The 21580-nt window shown below is 37.6% G+C and overlaps 1 long non-coding RNA gene across 1 annotated transcript; it reads right to left on the bottom strand.

Moving 5' to 3' along the window:
• Positions 1-1695: 1695 nt before the first annotated feature.
• LOC140608370 (uncharacterized) lies at positions 1696-8804 on the bottom strand. The gene is made up of 3 exons (XR_012010382.1): positions 7698-8804; positions 3509-3584; positions 1696-1878 (listed from the first exon to the last, which is right to left on the bottom strand). It is a non-coding gene; the product is annotated as an uncharacterized lncRNA (long non-coding RNA).
• Positions 8805-21580: the final 12776 nt, after the last annotated feature.

Genomic DNA, 21580 nt, shown 5'->3' with positions numbered 1-21580 from the left:
CATTCATTATCACTCCGGTCTTACTCAGTAGGGACAAAAAAAAAATTGAAGTTGCTATCCAAATTAAAATAAAGAGCACTTCTACAGGACTATTCTTTGTGGAAATATTTTTTATTGTCACAAAAATGTTTCTAACCACTGGAACACAAAAAGGTATGCAGGTTTCTGAGAACCTACAGTTAAGAGAAAATCTACCTCTAGAAAAATCACACATCTCTTTTTAAGTGTGTAGTTCTGTGTGAATCCCTTTCAAATAGAGCACCATGATACAGTAAAAATCAAACCTGATCTTAATCAACTTTTTATGCATAGTAAGGTTAATAGGATAAGCAGTTTTGAGCTCCTAGTAGACTTATGAATTGTTTTCCTGACGTTTTTACATTAGGAAACCCAGTCATCAATCATCTCAACTTTATGGGAAGAATTTGCTATTCAAAACTTGCTGCAGCTTTCCCAGAATGGGAGAATAAATAATATATCCTCTCTGCCAGTATCCCCTAGCAAGAGTGAAAAGGTTTCATCCTTTCCAAGGATCCATTTGCACCCTCTGCAGAGGGCAGTGGGAGCTGCGTAAATAGATTCCTTCTTCTAAGTCCTGTGTGAAACTACAGATCATGATGCAAGCCAAGTGGTCAGGAATACTCCTTGTATAATAATATATTTGGTGTTACTGTTCCCAGATAGACATATACGGGTCAGACCATGTGTACTGATTTGTCATACAAGAAATATGGTCACCATATGTTCAGATTTCTATGTTTTCCTAATTCTATTTCCTCCCCACCCTTCTTTAGCAGTTTCTGGTTCCTTTTTATTGACAAATTGCCAATTCTTAATGTATAAAACAGACTAAGTGTAAAGTAACCATAGCGAGGAAACCAAAACAAAGGAGGAAAAAAGGCAAAAAGAAATAATAGATCAAAATATATCCCATCACAGGGTAAGATCTGTTTTCAACCTTTGAGCCCCTAGAACACTCAAGGGGAAAAAACACTACTCAGAGCTGGCCCAACCACAATATTCTATGTTTTATATCTGTATGATTGGAGTGAGGGAGGTGTGGAAAGGATGCTTGTTCAATTTAGAAAGAAGCCAGCTTCCTAAAACAAGTGCAACAATAAATAACTTCCTAGGTTATTGAGCATTTTTAGAGAACACATTTTCTGACTCTGGCTTTATCAAAATAAAAAGAAAACACATCTTGAATTAGAAAACTCCAGGAAACTCCCCAATCTGCCCTAGTATCTAAGTGTCTAAATAGGATCTTATGAAAGCAGTAAGCAAGCACCTTTCATTTGAGGTTCTTCCCTCCCTCCCCCTTCAACTCCACATATACTTAGAAACCTCTCTCAGATTTTCCTGTTAAATCTGCCATCAGCTAAAGACTCCTGCCCCAAGGACAGGTCTTTGCCCTAATTAGGGATTATGAGATTCTCTGTTCAAGATTAAGTACTTGCCTATCTGACTTGCTAAAGCTTCATTTATTTGTCCAAATCCCAATTATCCCCTCTAATTGAGGATAGACTTGATCTTACAATAAAAACATTTAAAATACTTCCCATATCATAAGGAATTTTTTCTCCTTTCCTGCAGTTTACCAATGATATTAACCACCCAAGAATGTTTGCTTTGAAGGAGATGGCCAGAATGAGGATATGGAATAGAATTTGCAGATTTAATTGTCTTCCCCAGTGGCTTGGTGCTTGAGGTGGTGTCCCAAATAAGGGTCATAGGCACTGAAAAAAGAATACTTGCCTCTCCCTGGCTTAATTTCTACCACTAGTCTCCATGACTAGCTTATGGTGTTTCAGTTGGTATTAGGCCATCTCCGAGAGTCTCATGGTTTCTGGAAGTACTAGTAATGCCAAGGTCTTCAAGCTGCAGAAATAAAGATCAGATCTGATCAATATCTTCACTAGAACTGGGGTACCATAAAGAAAAGAAGCCTACTGATGAAGAGCCAATTGGTCAATAACACTTCAGCCTCACAGAACACTTTTGTTCAAAGGTCAAGGAATTATTCAATCAACCCTTTATAATCTCTCCCCTCCTTGCTTCACCCTTTCTTCCTTTGTCTGTCAAAGCTACTCACCATTCCCCTAACATGCCAAGAACATTCATATCTCTATCTTTTCCTCAAATTGTTCTTTCTGTCTCAAGTTCCTTATGACTAACTATATCAGAGAAGTAAACAAAAGAGGGTTTTTGAGGATAACTCCAATGGTGCCCAGTCCAGATGGATAGAAGGAAAGTGGTGCCATTAAGCGAATTGAGATACAGACACAGTGAGGAACAGATCTGGGAGGGAAGGGGATGATGGAGATAATAAATGTGGGGGTCTGTTGTGCCTTTAAAGTACCTGTAAAACATTTTGGAAGAGTGAGCTGTGTAGCAAATAATTCAGGTGGAGGTTGGGAATAGTGATAGATACATAAGAATCATTAAAACAGTGATAGATGAAGAAATTTCCAAAGGAATAATAGTAGAGGGAGAAAATAAATAAGATAAATGAGGACAGCACCTTGGTAAATGTATGAAAAGAGGGTACAAAAAATGTAACAGTATAATAAAATTCCCCCAAAATGAAGAAAGCAGGCAAGTAGGAGAACCAGATTTCTTAGTCACCAAGTTAGGATCAATAATGTCAAGCAACATCAAGATGCTAAGCAACAAAATAACTGAAAAAAAAAAATCATTAGATACAGTCATTAAAAGATTAGGTAAACCTTGAATGGATGGCAGCCCAGTTAACCTTGGGTTTGCATCCTAGCTGAAACTCTGTGACCTTGGGCAGATTATTTATTCTTGCCTCCACATCCCCATTATAAAATGGAAATAGCAATAGCACCTACCAGAGCATGACGTGAGTTACCACGTTTAAAGCACTGGAAACACTGCCTGACACAAGTTCTACAAGGATGTTTGCTACTATTATTGATTGTTATAAGATTTCAAGAAGTCAGAAAGCAATACATAGATGGCCTAGCATATTAATCTTTGAAGAAGTGTGGCAATGAATCGAAAGGGAGGAATAGGACACTATCTTCGGTAGAAAAGAGTACAGGCACTTTTCCTTTGACTTTCCCCTACAACAATGCTAAAGATAAAAGAAAATATCGGATTCATAGATAGTTACAACATAAATACTGGTAACATGGAAACTGAAGTTCTTGTCAAATACTGGAAAATACCACCAAAGTCTTTATGGGCATTCCTAATCCAACATTTTTTAAACATGGAGGTCAACACCTATGAGTCTGATTTGCTTAAGGTATATTTTTCTTTCCACCAACTCTGTGATTATTTACCTTGGGAAATCAAGTAACTATCAACTTTAATCCTTTTTCATTGTCTCTAATATGATTTCAAGAAGTAATCGTTGCATTAAAATAGATTTGTAAATAAAGCAATTCACTCTTTCCAGAGAAACATTACAGAATAACTAATGGAAACAGCACATGTTATTACTTTAAGTAGGAACAAATTATGCTTCCCCAAATAATTATACCTTAACTCTGGCCATCAATCACCTCATAATTAGTAAACAAAATGATTCTTCTCTTTAATTATGTAGATCCTTACATCTGTGAGTGAGAAGTAGGAAATAAAGATTTATTATAAAGAACATAAGGTACTTTTTAAAAATTAAAAATGACTATGATTTTTAGTTTTCCCAGAATTTGGTGTCTTTCTGTTAATACAGTATTCCCTTGTATTCTTATTCTTTAGCCTTACAAAGCGTCTATTCACATCAAAAGTAGTTCAAGACCCTGACCTTGACCATGAAAGTTCTCTTTGTCTTTATGATTACATCTGGTAGAACTTAGCTGGCCACCTGCTATCAATTATTTTCTTTAGTATCAGAATATTTTGGCCTGTTCCACAGGGCCTTTCAAGTAAAATTTGGTTGGGAATTTTTTGTTTTGTTTCTTTTCTCTCTCTCTCTCTCTCTGTTTTTGTTTGTTTGTTTTGTTTTGTTTTTTAGGTAAGAGAAACTAAGATAACATAGAAAGATTTTTCATTTTTAAGCCAATTAATGACTCACATTTGGAAAACAAAGCAACCAGGATTTTCACAAGCAAGTTACCAATTGACCGTATCGGGACCAGCAGAGGCCCAGTACGTGTGCTAGGTCCTGTAAGTCATGGTTTGCCAATTTATCTATGTCACACTCCACCAATCATTCCATCAAAGAATCTTAGTCCCACATGGGGCTCCCTTTCTAAAGGACATTTTTCAGTTTCCAATAATTTGCAGGATGCAAATTTAACTTGAGAAGCAAAACTAATAAATATGGATTGATTGCATATCAGCAGAGTATCAAGCAGTGGGAAACTACCCATAAGTGCAGTCAGAGTGGAGAGAAAGGAAGGACATCAACAGTCAGGAACAGAAGTGAACATTCACCTGACTGGAAAGGTATTAAGGATGAGGAAACTCTCTCTATAGCAAAACTACATGGAAGAAAATCCCAGCAGCCAATTCTCCCCACCCAAGGAGAGCAAAACTAGGTGCCCAGAAGGATCCCAGTCACTAGCTCAAGCCCACACCTTCCTTTAGATGGGCCACTTGCAGTCCAGACACTTCTCTTTCCATCTGGAACAGTAGTTTATTTATAACTTGACATTTATATCTTTTAGAACTCTACTAAATTTGTAAATTAAAACAAATTTCTGACATGGCAACCTAATTACTGGATAGAGAGAGAGAGAAAAAAAGAAAGAAAGAAAGAAAGAAAGAAAGAAAGAAAGAAAGAAAGAAAGAAAGAAAGAAAGAAAGAAAGAAATCCTCCCTAGAAAGAAATTCCTGTTCTTCCGTGGTTTATTATGTATGATTACAGACTATTTCCCAAAAATGTTTGCACTTCAGATTTTCTCTCTCCCAGAATTATGCTGCATGTGACACCGAGCCCTGTGTGGCCCCAAAGAAAAGCTACCCAGAATCCTCCTGGCGAGGAGTAACTGCAGCTGCTGCCTGAAGAGCATGGTCTGGGGAACAGACCTGATTCTGTTTGTGTGTACTGGCCACACACCTGAAAGGGACATCCACCTTCCTAGAAACTGTTGTGCCTCAGGGCAGGTGTTCAATTCTATTGATAAATTGACTTTAAAATGACAGAGCTGATTAAACCATTTCCAGGAAATTAAAAAAAAATAGCATTGGTTTAGATTATTAGGTTAATCATTACAGAAAAAAACCCTACCACCCTGCATCACTGCCAATCTTGCCAATTGACTTATTTGGCTGTGTGGAGCTAGGGCCGGGGGGTGAGGTGGGGGGTGGTGGCGGGAGTCAGGTGGTGGCCAGCTCGATGGCCACTCACCAGTTTCTGAATCATTGGACGTGGCTATACAGAATGCCCCCCATGCTCCTCAAGCCTGTGACCAATAACTCCACGCCTAGATATACAAAGACCTTGAAGGACACTTCATAAACTGTTTTCTATCCCCCATCATGTACCAGAGTTGATCCAAGCTGCTACCGTTTGGTTACTGCTTATTCCAATTTTCTATTCAGTCTTTCATTCTATGACCCAACTGATGAGTCAGTAGAAATCACACAAATAAATCCTTTAACACTTGAATGTATGCAGCAGAATTCAGTGAAGAATATTGAACAAGCACTTAATGTGTTTCCTATAGTTAGCTGCCACACAATGGTCATCATTTTTAAAAGGTAAGAGGGAGAGGGGATGGTTGATTGAAATTCTGTTCCTTGATGCAGAACAGACACTAATAACTTACCAGAAAAGTATTTGATTCTCGCACAGGTAACTCAAATTCCTTTAAATAAATAAGCATGTCAACCTTGTTACCTTTTTATCTTAACAGTGGTACCAGGAAATAACCTTTCTAATTGAGGAACACCAGCAATTTGAAGTATGCCAATGAAATCTAGATTTCTGACTAAATTTACTAATACACCTCATTACCAGACTATAGCAAATCATATGTTTTACATTACTGACTCATTAAGAAAACATTTTATATGTCCATTATTGTGGTGTGTTATATTCATCAGTAAATATTGAGTCAAAATGTCTCACAGTCAATGTATATCTTATATATGTAAATATAAAATATACGATATATATAATTATGGTCATTTTAAAAGAAAATAACAAAAGACAAGGAATATTGTTTCATATAATTCTAATCCTGGCTCTTCCTCAATTTGATGTTAGCCTAAAACTTAATCACTTAAGGGCTGCTTTCGTTATTCTGAAAATGGGGAGGTTAGAATAGATGCTTGCTTAGACCTCTCCTAGCTCTAAAATGTCAATGAGTTTAGATGAAAAAAGTAAAATATCTAAAGTTATGGGAATAAAAAACAGAGAGTAAAAAATACAGTCAATAATATGGTAACAGCAATGTCATGGGACAGATGGTAGCTATACTTGTGGTGAACGGAGCATAATGTATAAGCTTGTCAAATCACTATGTTGTCCACCTGAAACTAATTTAACATTGTATGTCAACTATACTCAAATAGAAAAAAAATATTTTAAAAACACATGAACATCTAGACAAGGTAACTTATGCTAAGTGTTGAACAACTATTGATATTATTAAGGAGGTTCAGAGCAGAAGTCAATCACTGTAACCCGGCCAGGGGAAGACACGCAGAAGGAATGCAAAGCAAACCAGGCTTGAAGGATTAAAGCTGGAAGGGCTGACTGGAGACCTGGACCTGCCAATTGGGGTGAGGCGGTGCAGAGCTACATATGGGTGCCAGGAACCAAGCCCCTCGTGCTGAGGAACCAAAGAACCCGGATAAAAGGAGAGATATACAGAAGCTGAGATGAAGCAGTTATTAAGAAGCTATTTCCTTTACATCATGCTGACCGCTTAAGTTAGTGGTACATAATTTTTAACTGAATATAAATAAAAAGCCAAATTCTGTTTCACAATAGAGCATATAAACTTCACTTTCGATTGAAACAGTTACTGTGGATTCTTCCTATTTTTTTCACACATGCAAGCAGGGGGAAGGGCAGAGGGAGACAATTCTCGGGCCGACTCCCCGCTGAGTGCGGAACCCTACTCGGGGCTCCACCCCAGGCTCAATCCCAGGACGCTGAGATCACGACCTAAGCTGGGCACTTAACTGACTGAGCCACCCAGGCAACCAACAAATCCAGGCACCCTGCATTCTTTCTATTAAGGAAAGAACAAAAATACATCATTCAGGGAAAATAGTGATTTGAAATTAGATAAAGGATCTAAGGAAATAGACATGCGTGTATTCCTTTTCCAAGGCCAAATAGTCCTCCAAGAAACTGAGAACATGAATATCAAATTCAATTCAAGGATTCTGCACTGATAGATTTCATCCAGGAATTTGGGTCTCTAACCACATAGGGTCAGCTCTCATGTCGAAGCTCCTCTCCAAAAGTGAAGATGGAAGATTCCTATGCTACTTGTTCAACCCTAGCCAGCCTTTCAGTTAATAAATAAGCCCTGACGTTTGAAGGAGCTTTAGCCTCACCTATAGTCTGGCTGCCCTGTGGATGTTATCCACTTTGTCCCAAGAGAAACCTTGGAGATCTGTCTGCCCTCAAGCTTCACATTTATGTCTGTGCCCACTGTGTGTGCATCACTCACATGCTAGGCCTTCTTCTCTTATTCCTAGTCAGTTGCTACTAACTCTTACTTTTTACCCTGAACTCCAGTCTGCTTGTCTGGGGCTATACTTACCTAATTTGTGGCGATCCCCTATGCCAGGAGCAATCATATAGAAGATTAGAAGTTTTCAATTAAAACAGTCTCCATTTTTCCAGTGATAGCCCCATTGATGTTTACTCTGGCACTCTTAGGAAGCAACCCTCAGCAGGGCTCAACAGTGGTTTCAGGTACCAATTAACAGTACAGAAGGTTCTTGAATTGTCCCTCAGCAACCAGCAGATTCCAGGATCCATTTTCACTGTTAGTCATAATCTGTTCCCAAAATTTGATTGTATCGACAGCTCTTTTAAGGTGGGAGAAACTAAATGTCATTTAAGAATGGTTCTGGATCCCAGTGTGGCTCTCTTAGGAACTCTAGAAAGGAATGTATAACACTCTGTACCTTACTTTATATTTTTTACTGCTATATAAAGATTACCATAAACTTAGCAACTGAAAATTACATCCATTTATCTCACGGTTCTGTAGGTCAGAAGTCCAGGTAGACTTCGTTCTCTCATGGAGTGAAAATCAAGTTGACTGGACTTTTATCTGAAGACTCAGAGGAAGAATTCACTTTCAAAACCACTCAGGTTGTTGGCAGAACTCTCACTTCCCTGAAGCTCTCAGTCTGAGGTCTCTTTCCTTACTGGCTGCAATCAGAACCTACCCTCAGATCCCAGAAGGAATCCACATTCCTTGATTCATGGCCCTCTCCATCTTCAAGCCAGCAATAGCACATCAAACCCCACTCACTCTCTGAATCTCTCTAACTTCGGCCACCAAGCAGAGAAAGTTCTCTGCTCTTAAAGGCTCATGTGATTACATTTAGGCACACCCAGATAACCTCCCTTTGCTCAGGTCAACTATGCCTATGTTCTGGGTTCAGTTGTGTCCCCCCAAAAAAAGATATGTTCAAGTCCTATCCCTCAGTACTCACAGTCTGACCTTACTTGGAAATAATGTCTTTAAAAAAGTAATCAAGTTAAAGTAGGGTCATTAGAGTATACCCTAATCTAATATAACTGTTGTTCTCATAAAAATGGAAAATTTAGACATATAAACTGGCACAGAAGGAAGAGGATATGAGGATACATGGGGATAACGTCACGTAGAGACAGAGGCAAGATTGGACTGCAATCCAGGGAACACCGCGGATTGCTCTCCCCCACCAGAAGCTAGAAAGAGACAAAGAAGGATTCTACCCAGAATCTCAGAGGGAGCATGGCCCTGCCCACCCCTTGATTCAGACATCTAGATTCCAGAACTGTGAGTTTCTGTTGTTTTAAGCCATCTAATTTGTGGTGCTTTGTGACCGAAATCTTAGAAACCTGATATATCATATAACAAAATCAAAGAAGTCATAACTCATCACATTCACAGGTTTCAGGGATTAGGGTGTGTGTGATGTTGAAGAACTTTACGAGAAGCTCCCTAACAGACTAACCCTAATAACTCTTTCGAAGAATGTGAAGATCCTGCGTTCTGAGCTCCCCCAGCATCCCCTTCTCAGGCCACATTCTTTTTTGCTCCCGAGGCAGACCACAGGTCTACTGATTTCCTTCAACTCTTTATTAAGATGGAACTGATACACAAAAAAAGTATACATTTTTAATGTATACACTTGATGAATTTGGACATATGCAAATACCTGTGAAATCATCATTACAATCAAGGTCATAGATATATCCATCACCTCCAAAAGTTTCCCGTGTCCCTGTGTTTTCTTTGATGTGTGTGGTAAAAACATTTAACATGAGATCAACCTTCTTAACAAATTTTTAAGGGCATAATCATGTTAACTCCAGGCACTGTGCTATACAGCAGATCCCTGGAATACATTCATCTGCATAACCGAAACTTTATATCCATTAAATTCTTCCTTGGCTCAGAGTATTTTTTTTAGCTTCCTTAAGGAGACTTCCTTTTGGTAGACTGAACTGGGACTATTACGCTCTCAGAGCAAAGCCCAAGTGAAGACACAGAAAAGGGGTCCCCAAATCCTTCTTTAGGGCTTCTATCACCAGAAGTTGGAAAGACAGTCAGTAATTCAAATACCAGGAGCACTTTAGGTAGTTCCAAAGTGCTCCAAGTAGTTTTGTGAACAAAATCCTAATGATGACTCTCGATTACACAAGAGGAACACATGCACAGCTAGTGCATTAGGGAACTACTCTGTAAATGGTCTACCAGCTGCTGCATTTGCTAAACACAATGTGTTCATCAAAGCAATTTGTTCTTACTGACCTTACTTGTTTAGAACAAAAACTCTGAGGTCTGAGCATTGTCTTCTAAATTCTCAGCCCTCTCACTACCTCTCCTCTCCCTCTCAAAGAAGGAGTGATTTCCCTGCAGCCGTTTAAGCCCCTGGAGTGAACAGCACAGACTTTGTCTGAAAAAGCTAGGACTTCTGAGGTTCCTCTAGATCTCCAGCTACTCTGTCCTGTCATTTCCTATCTAAACACAGATTGTGCTTCTTTTGCTTCTTTCTGCATTTTCGCTTCTTTTCTATCACTTAACAACACTGCTCTCTCTTCCTTCTATATGAGAGTCTCTGCCAAACATTTTCCCCCTATGTAGACACTGAATCATACTTTCGGAGAGCCACAATATCCATTCGGAAGTATACATTACCGTAGGCTCAGGGCCTTCAGATACTGAAGAAGTCACCCAGGGAAGAAGTGAGAAGCCTCAGTCATGACACAGAGAAAGGCATGACTGAGTAGAAGCCACGGGAAAAGAAAAATAAGTAAATAAAGGTAGTGTGAGAGTGGAAGGGGGGAAAAAGCAGAGACAAAGAGAAGTGGAAATAGCAGAGCAGTAAGGTAACTGGAAGAGGAGGTGATGGGTTCTACCTCTGAGGGCAGAGCCTGGAGGATCTTTGCCTCCAGAGCTATCATTGCAACAATCATGATGAGCAGTGCAGCTGCATGGTGGGAACACAGAGCCAGTGTCTTTAGTTTCCTTAAAATCATTCCCTGCCATCTAAGGTTGTGGAACATTTTACTTCATTTTTATGTTTTACACCCTCAAATGGACTTGGCTCTATTACAGCATTTCAACTCAAATTATTATAGCTCAGATAAAGAATATGCATGCCACCATGACTTGTCCTCTTAATTAGAAACATGACTGATTTTCCAAAGCAGACTTTGATTTTATGTGTAAAAGCCCAGTTACCTATGAGCAGGTTCAAAGTGTTTAACTGAAACTTTACAGTATATGAAAGGAAAAAGTATCTTCCTACCCATGTCCAACTATTTAGGAAATGTATGTGACCCCAAGCTATAGCTTTTTTTTTTTTTTTTTTTTAATTTTCAGAAGATTTACTTGAGAGAGAGTGCAGTGGGGAGGGGTGGAGGGAGAGGGGGAATCTGGAGCAGACTCCTCACATGCCAGTCACCAGGTCTGGGTGAGGACCACGTGAGGACCACAGTCAGCAGGTACAGATGAGCCCCATGTGGGACCCAGAGCCACCAGGACCAGATGAGGCTCAGGTGGGGACCAAAAAGACCAGGTCCAGGTTGAGGCCCAGGTGGAGCCCAGAGGCACCAGGTCCAGGTGAGGCCCAGGTGGCAACGAGATTCACCAGGTCCAGGTGAATCCCAGGTGGGGACCAGATTCACCAACTCCAGGTAAGGCCCAGGTAGGGACCAAAGTCACAAGGTCTGGGTAAGACCCAGGTGGGGACACAGTCTCCAGGTCTCCAGCTATAGCTGCCACTTCTTTTAAACATTTTTCATCATAAATATAACACTCTAATAGAAAATTGCACCCCAAGAAATATCACAAAGTGAACACCTGCATAACCATTACCAAAATCAAGAAATGGAACATATTTCTCATGGTCTCCCTCAGTAACTACTTCCTTCTTCCTCTGGAAAGGTAACTGCTTCTGGTCCACACTTACTTTTGGTTCCAGTTCTGTCCCCTCGATCCCATGTAGCTGCCAAAAGTGCTGCTTTGTTTCTCAGCCTCTCTGCTACCTCTTTCAGAAACAGCAGATATCCCTGGGAAAAAACTGACCCAAATCCTGGGCTTACCCCTCTGGACTTCCTTTTTCAATCCAGATCTTGACTCCACAATTCTTTACCACTTTGTTGTTTTTTTTTTTTTTTACCACTTTGTTAGCTCACCAATGCTTTCTCTCTCTCTTTTTTTTTTTTAAAGATTTTATTTATTTATTCATGAGAGACACAGAGAGAGAGGCAGAGACATAGACAAAGGGAGAAGCAGGTTCCCTGTGGGGAGCCAGATGCAAGACTCAATCCAAGGACCCCAGGATCACGGCCTGAGCCGAAGGCAGACGCTCAAACACTGAGCCACCCAGGCGTCCCTCACCAGTGCTTTCAAGAAGATATTTTTAGTTTATTTTCCCACTTTTCATAGCTATTCTCTGTTATAGTTGGACAGAATTACTTTATCAGCCATGCCAGAAGTGAAAATCCCAGGCAGATGAAACCTGCAGTTACTCTTTTTAACCTCTTTCCACTCAGCCACAAAAAGCATGAGAATATATTCATGGCTCAGCATACAGACATAGAATAGTAAATTTGACCCCAGTATTTTATCTTCTTTTATATTAAGCTATAGTCTTCTTCTAGACATAGTACATAATGTCTTGATAGCATTTTAACTTTCAATTTACCTTCTAAACACTAACTGATTATTTAACTACTTAATTGAGGAATACTAGTGTTTATCCATTCAACAGTTGCCTAACCAAAATGCTGGTTTACTTTCATTTATATGTCATTCAAATATTTATTGATGGTTTCCACATGCCAAACATTGTTCTAGGAACTAGAACAAGACAGGCAAGAGCTCTGCCTAGGAGATAGAGACAAAATAAATATTTGAATAAGTGAGAAAATTGACACAGAGTGGAATAAAAATGATTATGGATTAAGAAACATTATGTGAAGAATTAATATAGATTGATGTGAGAAAGTAAAGAATAATCACTTTATAATGCAAATCATGAAAGGCTTTCCTGAAGAGTTGCTACTAACGCTCAGATCTGAATAATAAGAAGGAGCCACAGTGTGAGGTCAGAGAAGAGCCTGTAAGTAAAGGGGAGATTTTGTAACAAAGCTCTGGAGCTGGATCAAGCCTGATTCATTCAAAGAACAGAACACAGGCCAGCAAGGTTGAGTACAATGAGTGAAAGGGAAGGTGGTATAAATGAGATAAGAATCACAAACTGGACCCAGATTAGGATGGGTTTTGTCAGCCAGTATAAAGAGTTGATATTTTATTCTCATTGTGATAAGCTTTGGTGAAGATTTAAGTGAGTTTGGGAAGGGAGAAGGAAGGTGGAGTTGATGGAATCTAAAATACATTTTTAAAACAATTTCTCTGACTGTCATGTGGAGATTATGCTGTGTATGGGGTAAATTAATTAGTGTTAAATAAAGAAATGCTTTAAAAAATTTTAGAGGGCACCTGAGTAGCTCAGTGGTTGAGCATCTGCCTTTAGCTCAGGTCATGATCCTGGGGTCCTGGAATCAAGTCCCGCATCAGGCTCCCCACAGGGATCCTGCTTCTCCCTCTGCCTGTGTCTCTGCCTCTCTCTGTGTGCCTTTCATGAAAAAACAAAATCTTAAAAAAAAATTTTTAGGATCTTTTAAACAAAGGCTATTTAGTACCAGCAATTGCTTTCAAAGCTGAAAGAAGACCTAAGATTTCAAACAGGGTATAATGAGGCAACTTGAGATTCACCATAGCCTCCACTACTTCCAGGACTGAAGGAACCAAGAGAGGTAGTGTGACCATGGCCCAGACACTGGAGTCCTCCAACAACAGAACCATCATCATCACCTCTCATCCAGGTCAAATTGCCAAGCATGGAGGTATCAAGTGTGCGCTAAATGAAGGCATGCCAATTTATCATAGACCATATGAGAACAGTCGCCTAATCATTGAATTTAAGGCAAACTTTCCTGAGAATGGCTTTCTCTCTCTCCTGATAAACTCTCTTTACTGAACAAACTCCTACCTGAGAGGAAGGAAGTAGAAGAGACTGATGAAATGGACCAGGTCGAATAGTTAGACTTTGATCCAAATCAGAAAAGACAGCACCATTACAATGGGGAAACATATGAGGATGATGAACATCATCCTAGGGATGGTGTTCAGTGTCAGACCTTTTAATGAGGCCAGTGAATAACACTATTGGCTTCTTACTTGCGGTAGTGAATGAGTGGAGGATTATAATCACAGTTCACTACTTGCTATTGTTTTTGTTTTAATATTCAACTATAGTTGTGTTTTAAAAGTCAAAAGAAGAATAAACTCAAATACAAAAGCTCAAAATAAAGTCCATATATTATCATGAAAGGGACCTCTTGGTATAATTAGGTCTACAGTCTATAGGACTATCTCAAGCAGCTGGAGCCAAAGAGAAGATGTGGTATAGGAGCCATCAAAGCAAACAATCTTCCACCAATCTTCCTCTCTACTAGGAAAGTCTACCCACAAGCCAGAGGGCAAGGGAGGCTGGGAAATTTAGTTTGCTGAGGCACGGAGCTGAACAAGAGATCAGAAAACACAAAGACAGTTGATCAGCCCAGAAAACAAAAGTAGAAACAAAGAGACCAAGAGGAGGCCGATGCAGTAGGTCAAAGGAAATTATAGCTGATTAGACCAGAAAGGCAGAAGTGGAAATGACCACAAATAAATGGGGTCAATTTATTTGAAATATGATCAATAAAACTCATTTGGAGAGTGGGTGTAGCAAGTGAGAGATAAAGTGTAAACTTAAGGATAACTCCTAGGTTTTTTTACTTGAACAACTGAAGAGATAATATTACCATCTATAAGGATGAGAAAGACTTAAAAAAACTCAGTGGACATTAGATGTGATGAATTAAAAATTCTGTTTTGGCCATGTTAAATTCAAAGCATCAATTAGACATCTATGTGGAGATTTCCAGTAGGCACTGGGTATATGAATCTAGAATTATGGGCAAATCTCAGGATTCAAGATATAGATTTGGGAGTCACTGGTATGTACATTGTCCTAAAACAAAAATGGGATAGATGAAATTACCAAAGGAATATACGTAGACAGAGAGAAGACATCCAGGAGCATTCAAATACTTGAATGCTATTGACAGGTCAGGAAGGATAAAAACAGAGAAAGGACCATTGTATTGGCAACCCAGAGATCACTTATGATTTTGATAGTAGCCATCCCAGTTTAATTGAGGGTATAGAAGCCAAATTCGAATTGGTTGAGGAGAGAATAAAACTATTATATGGGGGGAAAAACTATTTTGAAGAAATTTTGTTCCAAAGAGGAGCAGAGAAATAGAGCTATAGCCACAAAGGAATGAGTTTTTCATCTTTTTAAAGATAGGATATTTAAGGGAAGCCTGGGTGGCTTAGTAGTTGAGCATCTGCCTTTGGCTCAGGGTGTGATCTCAGGGTCCTGGGATTGAGTCCCACATCGAGCTCCCAGTAGGGAGCCCGTTTCTCCCTCTGCCTCTGTCTCTGTGTTTCTTATGAATAAATAAAAATAAAATGGTCTAAAAAAACAGGATATTTAAGATAGAAGGAAAATTTGATTAGATATTGGTGGAAATTATCCAAAGGAGGGTTACAGAAGATTCAACAGACAGAGGAGGAAAACTGATAGGGCCAAGACCTTAAAAAGTTAAGAAAAATATGATTCAAAGAACACAGATTGAGGGGTTTGGCCTTTGATAGACACAGGGACACTTCATCCACAATAAGAGAGGACAAATCAGAGTTGGCTACAAAAATGGGTAGGTTGATGGTTGAGAATCTTGGAGGGTTTCTATTTGATTATTTCTGTCTCAATAGTGAAACATGAGACAAGGTCATTGGCTAAGAGTGAAGGGGTAGAGTAAGAAAAGAGTTTAAGGAGAGTTTGAGAGAGGGTTTTAAACTGTTTTGAAAAAATGATAAACATGCAAAAGATGTATATTAGGGTTGCCTTCTATGACAGTATCACTGGAGTAGATGACTAACAGAGCCTAACTAGGCAAGTACAACAGAGAAAATGAAGGACTTTAGGGCAGTTATGGGTTTATGATGGTGAACTATGGAAACAAAGTTGAGTCAGGTCAGAAATGAGGGGTTAACTCTCTCCTGAGTAGATGTGTTACACACCTGGCTAATCACCTACATGACAGCAAGCAATGCAGCTTTTTTTTCAGGACCACAGATTGTATGTATACAACAGAACATCTGCTCAAAGCCAAGAATGACCAACCCAACCAAACCGAGGAGTAGAATCCAAGAGTTTTTGATAAAAAAAAAAAAAACTTATGAGTGTCTTCTACTCTGAGAATTCATCCTTAATTGTTTACAAAATAAGTATTTGCATCATCCCACTATTTCTTCATATGGGATAACTAGAGGGGAAGGCATTATTATTATTATTATTATTATTATTATTATTATCATCATCTACTGACAGTGTGTTTTTTAAATTTTGGTGTTGAAACTCTTAAGTAAAGCTCTGTAAACCCTATTAAGTTTGGTCAAATGAAATAGATTCTAAAACAAAGATCCCTTATTTTACAGACTAGTTTATTTTCATCAAAATATAAAGCAGCCAGACATTAGGAACATTTTTAGCAACCAGAAAATAGGTCATAGTAAGGATCGGGGGGTGGGTGTCATTTTTAAAAACATTTTATAGACTGTTATAGATACATAGGATATCCAAGTTGAAAGAGTGAAGGACTAAATTAACTGGATTATATATCATTACGTAGATCTAAACATAGTAAGGGGAGTCTTCTTTATTCTTTCAGCAATTTAAGCAACTTAAAAATTTTCCCAAGCTGCATAAGTATGGGCTATATTCAACATTTTAGGGCCTTATTTTCCTCCTCTGTGAAATGAACCTCAAAAATTACCATATGTTTCTTATCCTTTCTTTTATTAATGTGGTGTATCATGTGGATATATCTGCAAATATTGAACCACCCTTATAGCCCAGGAATAAATCCCACTTGACTGTGGCAAATGATTCTTTTAATGTCCTGTTAAATTTGATTTGCTAGTACCTTGTTGAGAATTTTTACATCCATGTTCATCAGGGGTATTGGCCTGTAATTCTCCTTTTGCAATCAAGGTAATTATGGACTCATAGAAAGAGTTTGCACCCCCCAAAAAACAAATGATCCAGTTAAGAAATGGGCAGAAGACATGAATTAACATTTTTCCAAAGAAGACATACAGATGGCTAGCAGACATATGAAAAGATGTTCACCATCACTGATCATCAGGGAAATGCAAATCTAAACTACAGTGAGAGACCACTTAACATGTACCAGAATGGCTAAAATTAACAACACAGGAAACAACAGATGTTGGTGAGGATACAGAGATACAGGAACCCTCTTACACTGTTGGTGGGAATGCAAACTGGTATAGCTACTCTGGGAAAAGGTGTGGAATTTCCTCAAAAATTTAAAACTAGTACTACCCTATAAACCAGCAATTGCACTACTTGGTAATCACCCAAAGGATACAGAAATACTGCTTTGAAGGGGCACATGCACCCCAATGTTTATAGCAGCACTATCAACAATAGCCAAATTATGGAAAGAACTCAAATGTCCATCGACTGATGAGTGCATAAACAAGAGTGGTTCTTTATATTTATGGAATATTAGCCACCAAAAAGAATGAAATCTTAGCAACTACATAAATGGAGCTAGATAGTATTATGCTAAATGAAGTAAGTCAGTCAGATAAAGACAAATACCTATGATTTTACCTATACATTGGGACTTAAGAAACAAAACAAACAAGCAAAAAGAGAGAGAGAATCAAATCATAAAACATACTCTTAACTATAGAGAACAAACTGATGGTTACCAGAAGGGAGCTGGATCGGTAATGGTTGAAATAGGTGGTGGGGATTAAGGAGTGCACTGGTTGTGATGAGCACTGGCTAATGTATGGAAATGTTGAATCACTATATTGTACACCTGAAACTAATATTACACTATTTGTTAACTAACTGGATTTTAAATAAAAACTTTAAAAAAAATAAGCCCATTTAAAGGCCTTATCCTTTCTGTATGTCTATGCCATTGTCAAGAGCAGCTGTGGCATTATTTGTAAGTGGTGGGCTTTGTAGTCACAGAGCTCAGACCATCCTCTAGCTTCTCCTCTTACTGTGTAGCCTTGAACAAACTACATAAACTTGCTAATATTTAGCACCCATGTCCCTCAAAGGGCAATATTCTTCTAAATGTCTTAAGAGTTTAATGATGTTAGATATTGTAGAGTTCATATTCTGTGCCTGGAACTTAGTAGAGTTGAATAGATGATGGCTATTACTAGACAATGATAAACAGGGCAATGAATCCTGTCTGCTAAAGTGCTCCAAATTCTATAAGTAGAGAATATATAAAAAGAATCATACAGGGAGGGAGTCAAGGAGTCAAGTGAACAGGCTGGAAAGAGGTGCCACACATATCAAAGATGAAGTTTCAACTATTCTTGGTTGTGGCATCCTATACCCAGGAATCCAAATTCCCAAGAAGCCCATGGAATCATTTCATTTGAAGCTTTTTGATATAAAAGGTGAGAAGCTGGGAGGCTATAAACACTTCTTCTTTGTCATAGACAATTCTGCTTGGTAAACTGGCAGCACCAATGACAACTTAGTAACTCACCCTATATAAAACTTTGCTCCAAAGAGTCCTAAAATACGAGATTAAGATTTCTAGTGGATGTGAAGGTTATTGTCTCCAAGGGAATCATTTCTTGAACCAACAGAAGACTGTTGAAAAGATTTGTGAGAAACCAAAAAAATAATTTCTTCTGCATTTTCCAAGATGACATTGCAAAACATTACATCTAGGAATCAGTAATGTGACAAAATAGTTTTTGTTTTACTCTAGGTAGACAATAAATACAATGCAGTGATTTAATGTAACTGCATGGATTTCTTTCTCCTTTACTGACATGGCATATGCATCATTTTTATCTACCATGCTGGCTGCTATTATAAATGTACTCATTTTGTATTCCTTAAAATAACCCGTTTGACATCATTTGTGTGATATACACATGCAAGACAAATATGACATAAAAACCAAATAACTACATATAATTTTCTATTAGAGGAGCCCATTTGGAGACTGAAATTTCTAATGAAGAACTTTAATCAATTTATAATCCTGAGACATTGGAAATATAAAGGATCTCAGAGACCATCAAGACCAATCTCCTCATCTAAAAAAATAAGAAAACTGAATCCCAGAAAGGACAAATGTTTTACACAGGATCACACAACTAGTTAGAAATAGAACAGGGAAAAAAATCCCAGACCTCCTGACTCCACAGATGGTTCTCAAAACACTGAGCTGGTTATCAATTTAAAGTAGACCATTCCAAGCAATAATAGATTCACCAAAAAACGACTTCGTATAAAGTATGAGGCAGCTCTGTAAGCAAATAGTCAGAATCTTAATGAAATCAAGATGAGATTAATGAAAATTAAGAAGCCAGACTACTGAAGAAAGGCAAAATTTATTAAACAGTTAATATATTTAATTTCCCCCACTTACTTTGTGTAGGCTTGCTAGAGATTTTAACATTGTATGAGAGCTATATACAGATGTCTTATATCTTTTATTCTAATCTTAAAGAGTCTGGAAAGAAGTCACAGATGCCAAGAAGTAGGAGGAACAAAAGTAAATATAAATGAGCAACCATGTTAATTTGAGAAATTTCAGGCAAGAGTTCATGTACCAAAAATGAGTTTGAGGACTAGATGTTCTACAAACAGGAAGAATTTAGGCATCAAAATCCAATTTGATCGAACCAGTTTGTGCAAACCAAAGGAAATTGTGTGCAAGACAGTTTGCAATGAGGTTGTCATTTCCGAGAAAAGGGTTTTATATTCATACAAGATTCATAAGCAAAATCATGTCAAGTATGATGGTGTTGTTAAAGGATATAGCTGTAAAGTCAATCCATCCACCACAGTAAAAATTGTGTTTAATGTAAATATTGAGAAGCATTTTAAAATATGAATTCTAGTTACTAAATATAAACATCCAGTGGGAAAATGGCTATAATAAAAAAATTTAAGCCCATGATTATCTGTATTCAGGTACCAAATGCCACCAGGAAAGTAACCTAACCTTTAATTTCAGTCTCTTAGTGGTCAGTAACAATATCCCTGGCCAAGTTGATTATGAACAGGCCAATAAGACCTCTTCAGCATTGTAATGTTCTGAATACATTTAAATCTCATAGTCACAACCAACAAAATGAAGACATATACCAATATCTGAAAATTTAAAACTCAATATATGTTTTATCTCAAGAAAGAATTCTAAGACTATATCTGGCTCACCAAATTCTTGAAAATCAACATTGTTAGATTTGAATTATCAGTTCCTATATTCAGAGATTAGTAATTGCTATGTTTTAAAATAATTTCTTACATAAGAAATAATGTGTTTATTATAGAAAAGTAGAAATTATATACACAAAGAGACAATAAGAATAAATTCCAGATAATATGCAGTGAGAACAAGGCAAGGATGTCTGCTCCCTCTATCTCTATATAATATTATATTTGAGGGCCTGGCCAGTTGTGTTGCAAATCAAGAAAAAGAGAAAAAATTCTAATTGGAAAGAAAAAGTAAAACTTGCCTTGTTCATAGATGACAATGTTATACACAGTAAATCTTAATAATCTACAAAATAAGCTATCAGAACTAAGAAGTGAACATAACACAGAAACAGGATACAAGGTAATAGTGAAAAATCAACCATAGTTTTATAAACCAACAATGTTTATGTTCCAATAAACAATTGTAAATTTAAAACTTTTTAAATGCCATTATAATAGTATTAACAAATGAAATACTGAGGATAAACTTAAAACACAAATGCAAGAACTCCACACTAAAAACCATAAATATTGCTGAGAAAATTAATGGACACCTAAGTAGATGGAGAAACATACCATGTTCATGGAATGATTGATTCAAAATTAAGATATCAATTCTCCCCAAATTGATCTATAGAGTCAATGCAATTTCAATAAAAATGCCACGGAGTTTTTTTGAATTGACAAACTGACTCTAAAAAGCATATGAAAATGGAAGAGACCTAAAATATCCAAAACAATTTAGAATATGAGGAACAAAGTTTGGAGATATAAACTACCTGATTTGAAGACTTACTATAAAAAGCTATAGTTGCCAAGACAGTGTAATAGTAGCATAAAAATAAATGATAAAATGAAACAAAATAATCAATCCAAATATAGTTTCACATATATATGTGCAGTTTGTGGTCTTTAATGTTTTTCTTGGTTTGGTTTGGTTTTTGGGTTTGGGTTTTTGGCTTCTTAAAAATTATATTTAAGTAAACATGACAATTACTACTTAAAAATTGTATTTAAGTATCCCAACATGGGGTTGGAAGTCATAACTCTGAGATCAAGAGTAGCATGGGCATAGAGCCTACTTAAAAAAACAAAAACAAAAACGGTGTTGCCTTTTTTAAAATGTTCCCAAAGTTATCTGGGGAGGAAAAAAGAGTTTTTTCAACAAATGGAACTGAAAAATTGGATCATCACTGTAGAAAAAAGGATGAACTTTGACCCTTACTTCACATTGCAAACAAAAATAAACACCAAATGGATCATCAACCTAAACGTAAACATCAAAACTATAAAACCTCTTTAAAAAATCAAAACAAGAATGAGAAAAACCCTTGAGAAAGGCAAAGATTTCATAAATAGAACACACAAAAAAAGGAATCATTTTTAAGGAAATGATTAATTGGACTTTAAAAAATTTTAAATTTTTACTCCTCAAAAAACACCACTAAGTGGAAATGCCAAGTCTAGGACCAGGAAAGATTTTTGTAATCCATATACCTGGCAAAGGACTTATGTCTAA

This window comes from Canis lupus, chromosome 17 (genome assembly GCF_048164855.1).
Source record: "Canis lupus baileyi chromosome 17, mCanLup2.hap1, whole genome shotgun sequence".
NCBI lineage: Eukaryota > Metazoa > Chordata > Mammalia > Carnivora > Canidae > Canis > Canis lupus.
Note: the sequence above shows the minus strand (reverse complement) of the source record. Positions and strands in the feature narration are given on the sequence as shown.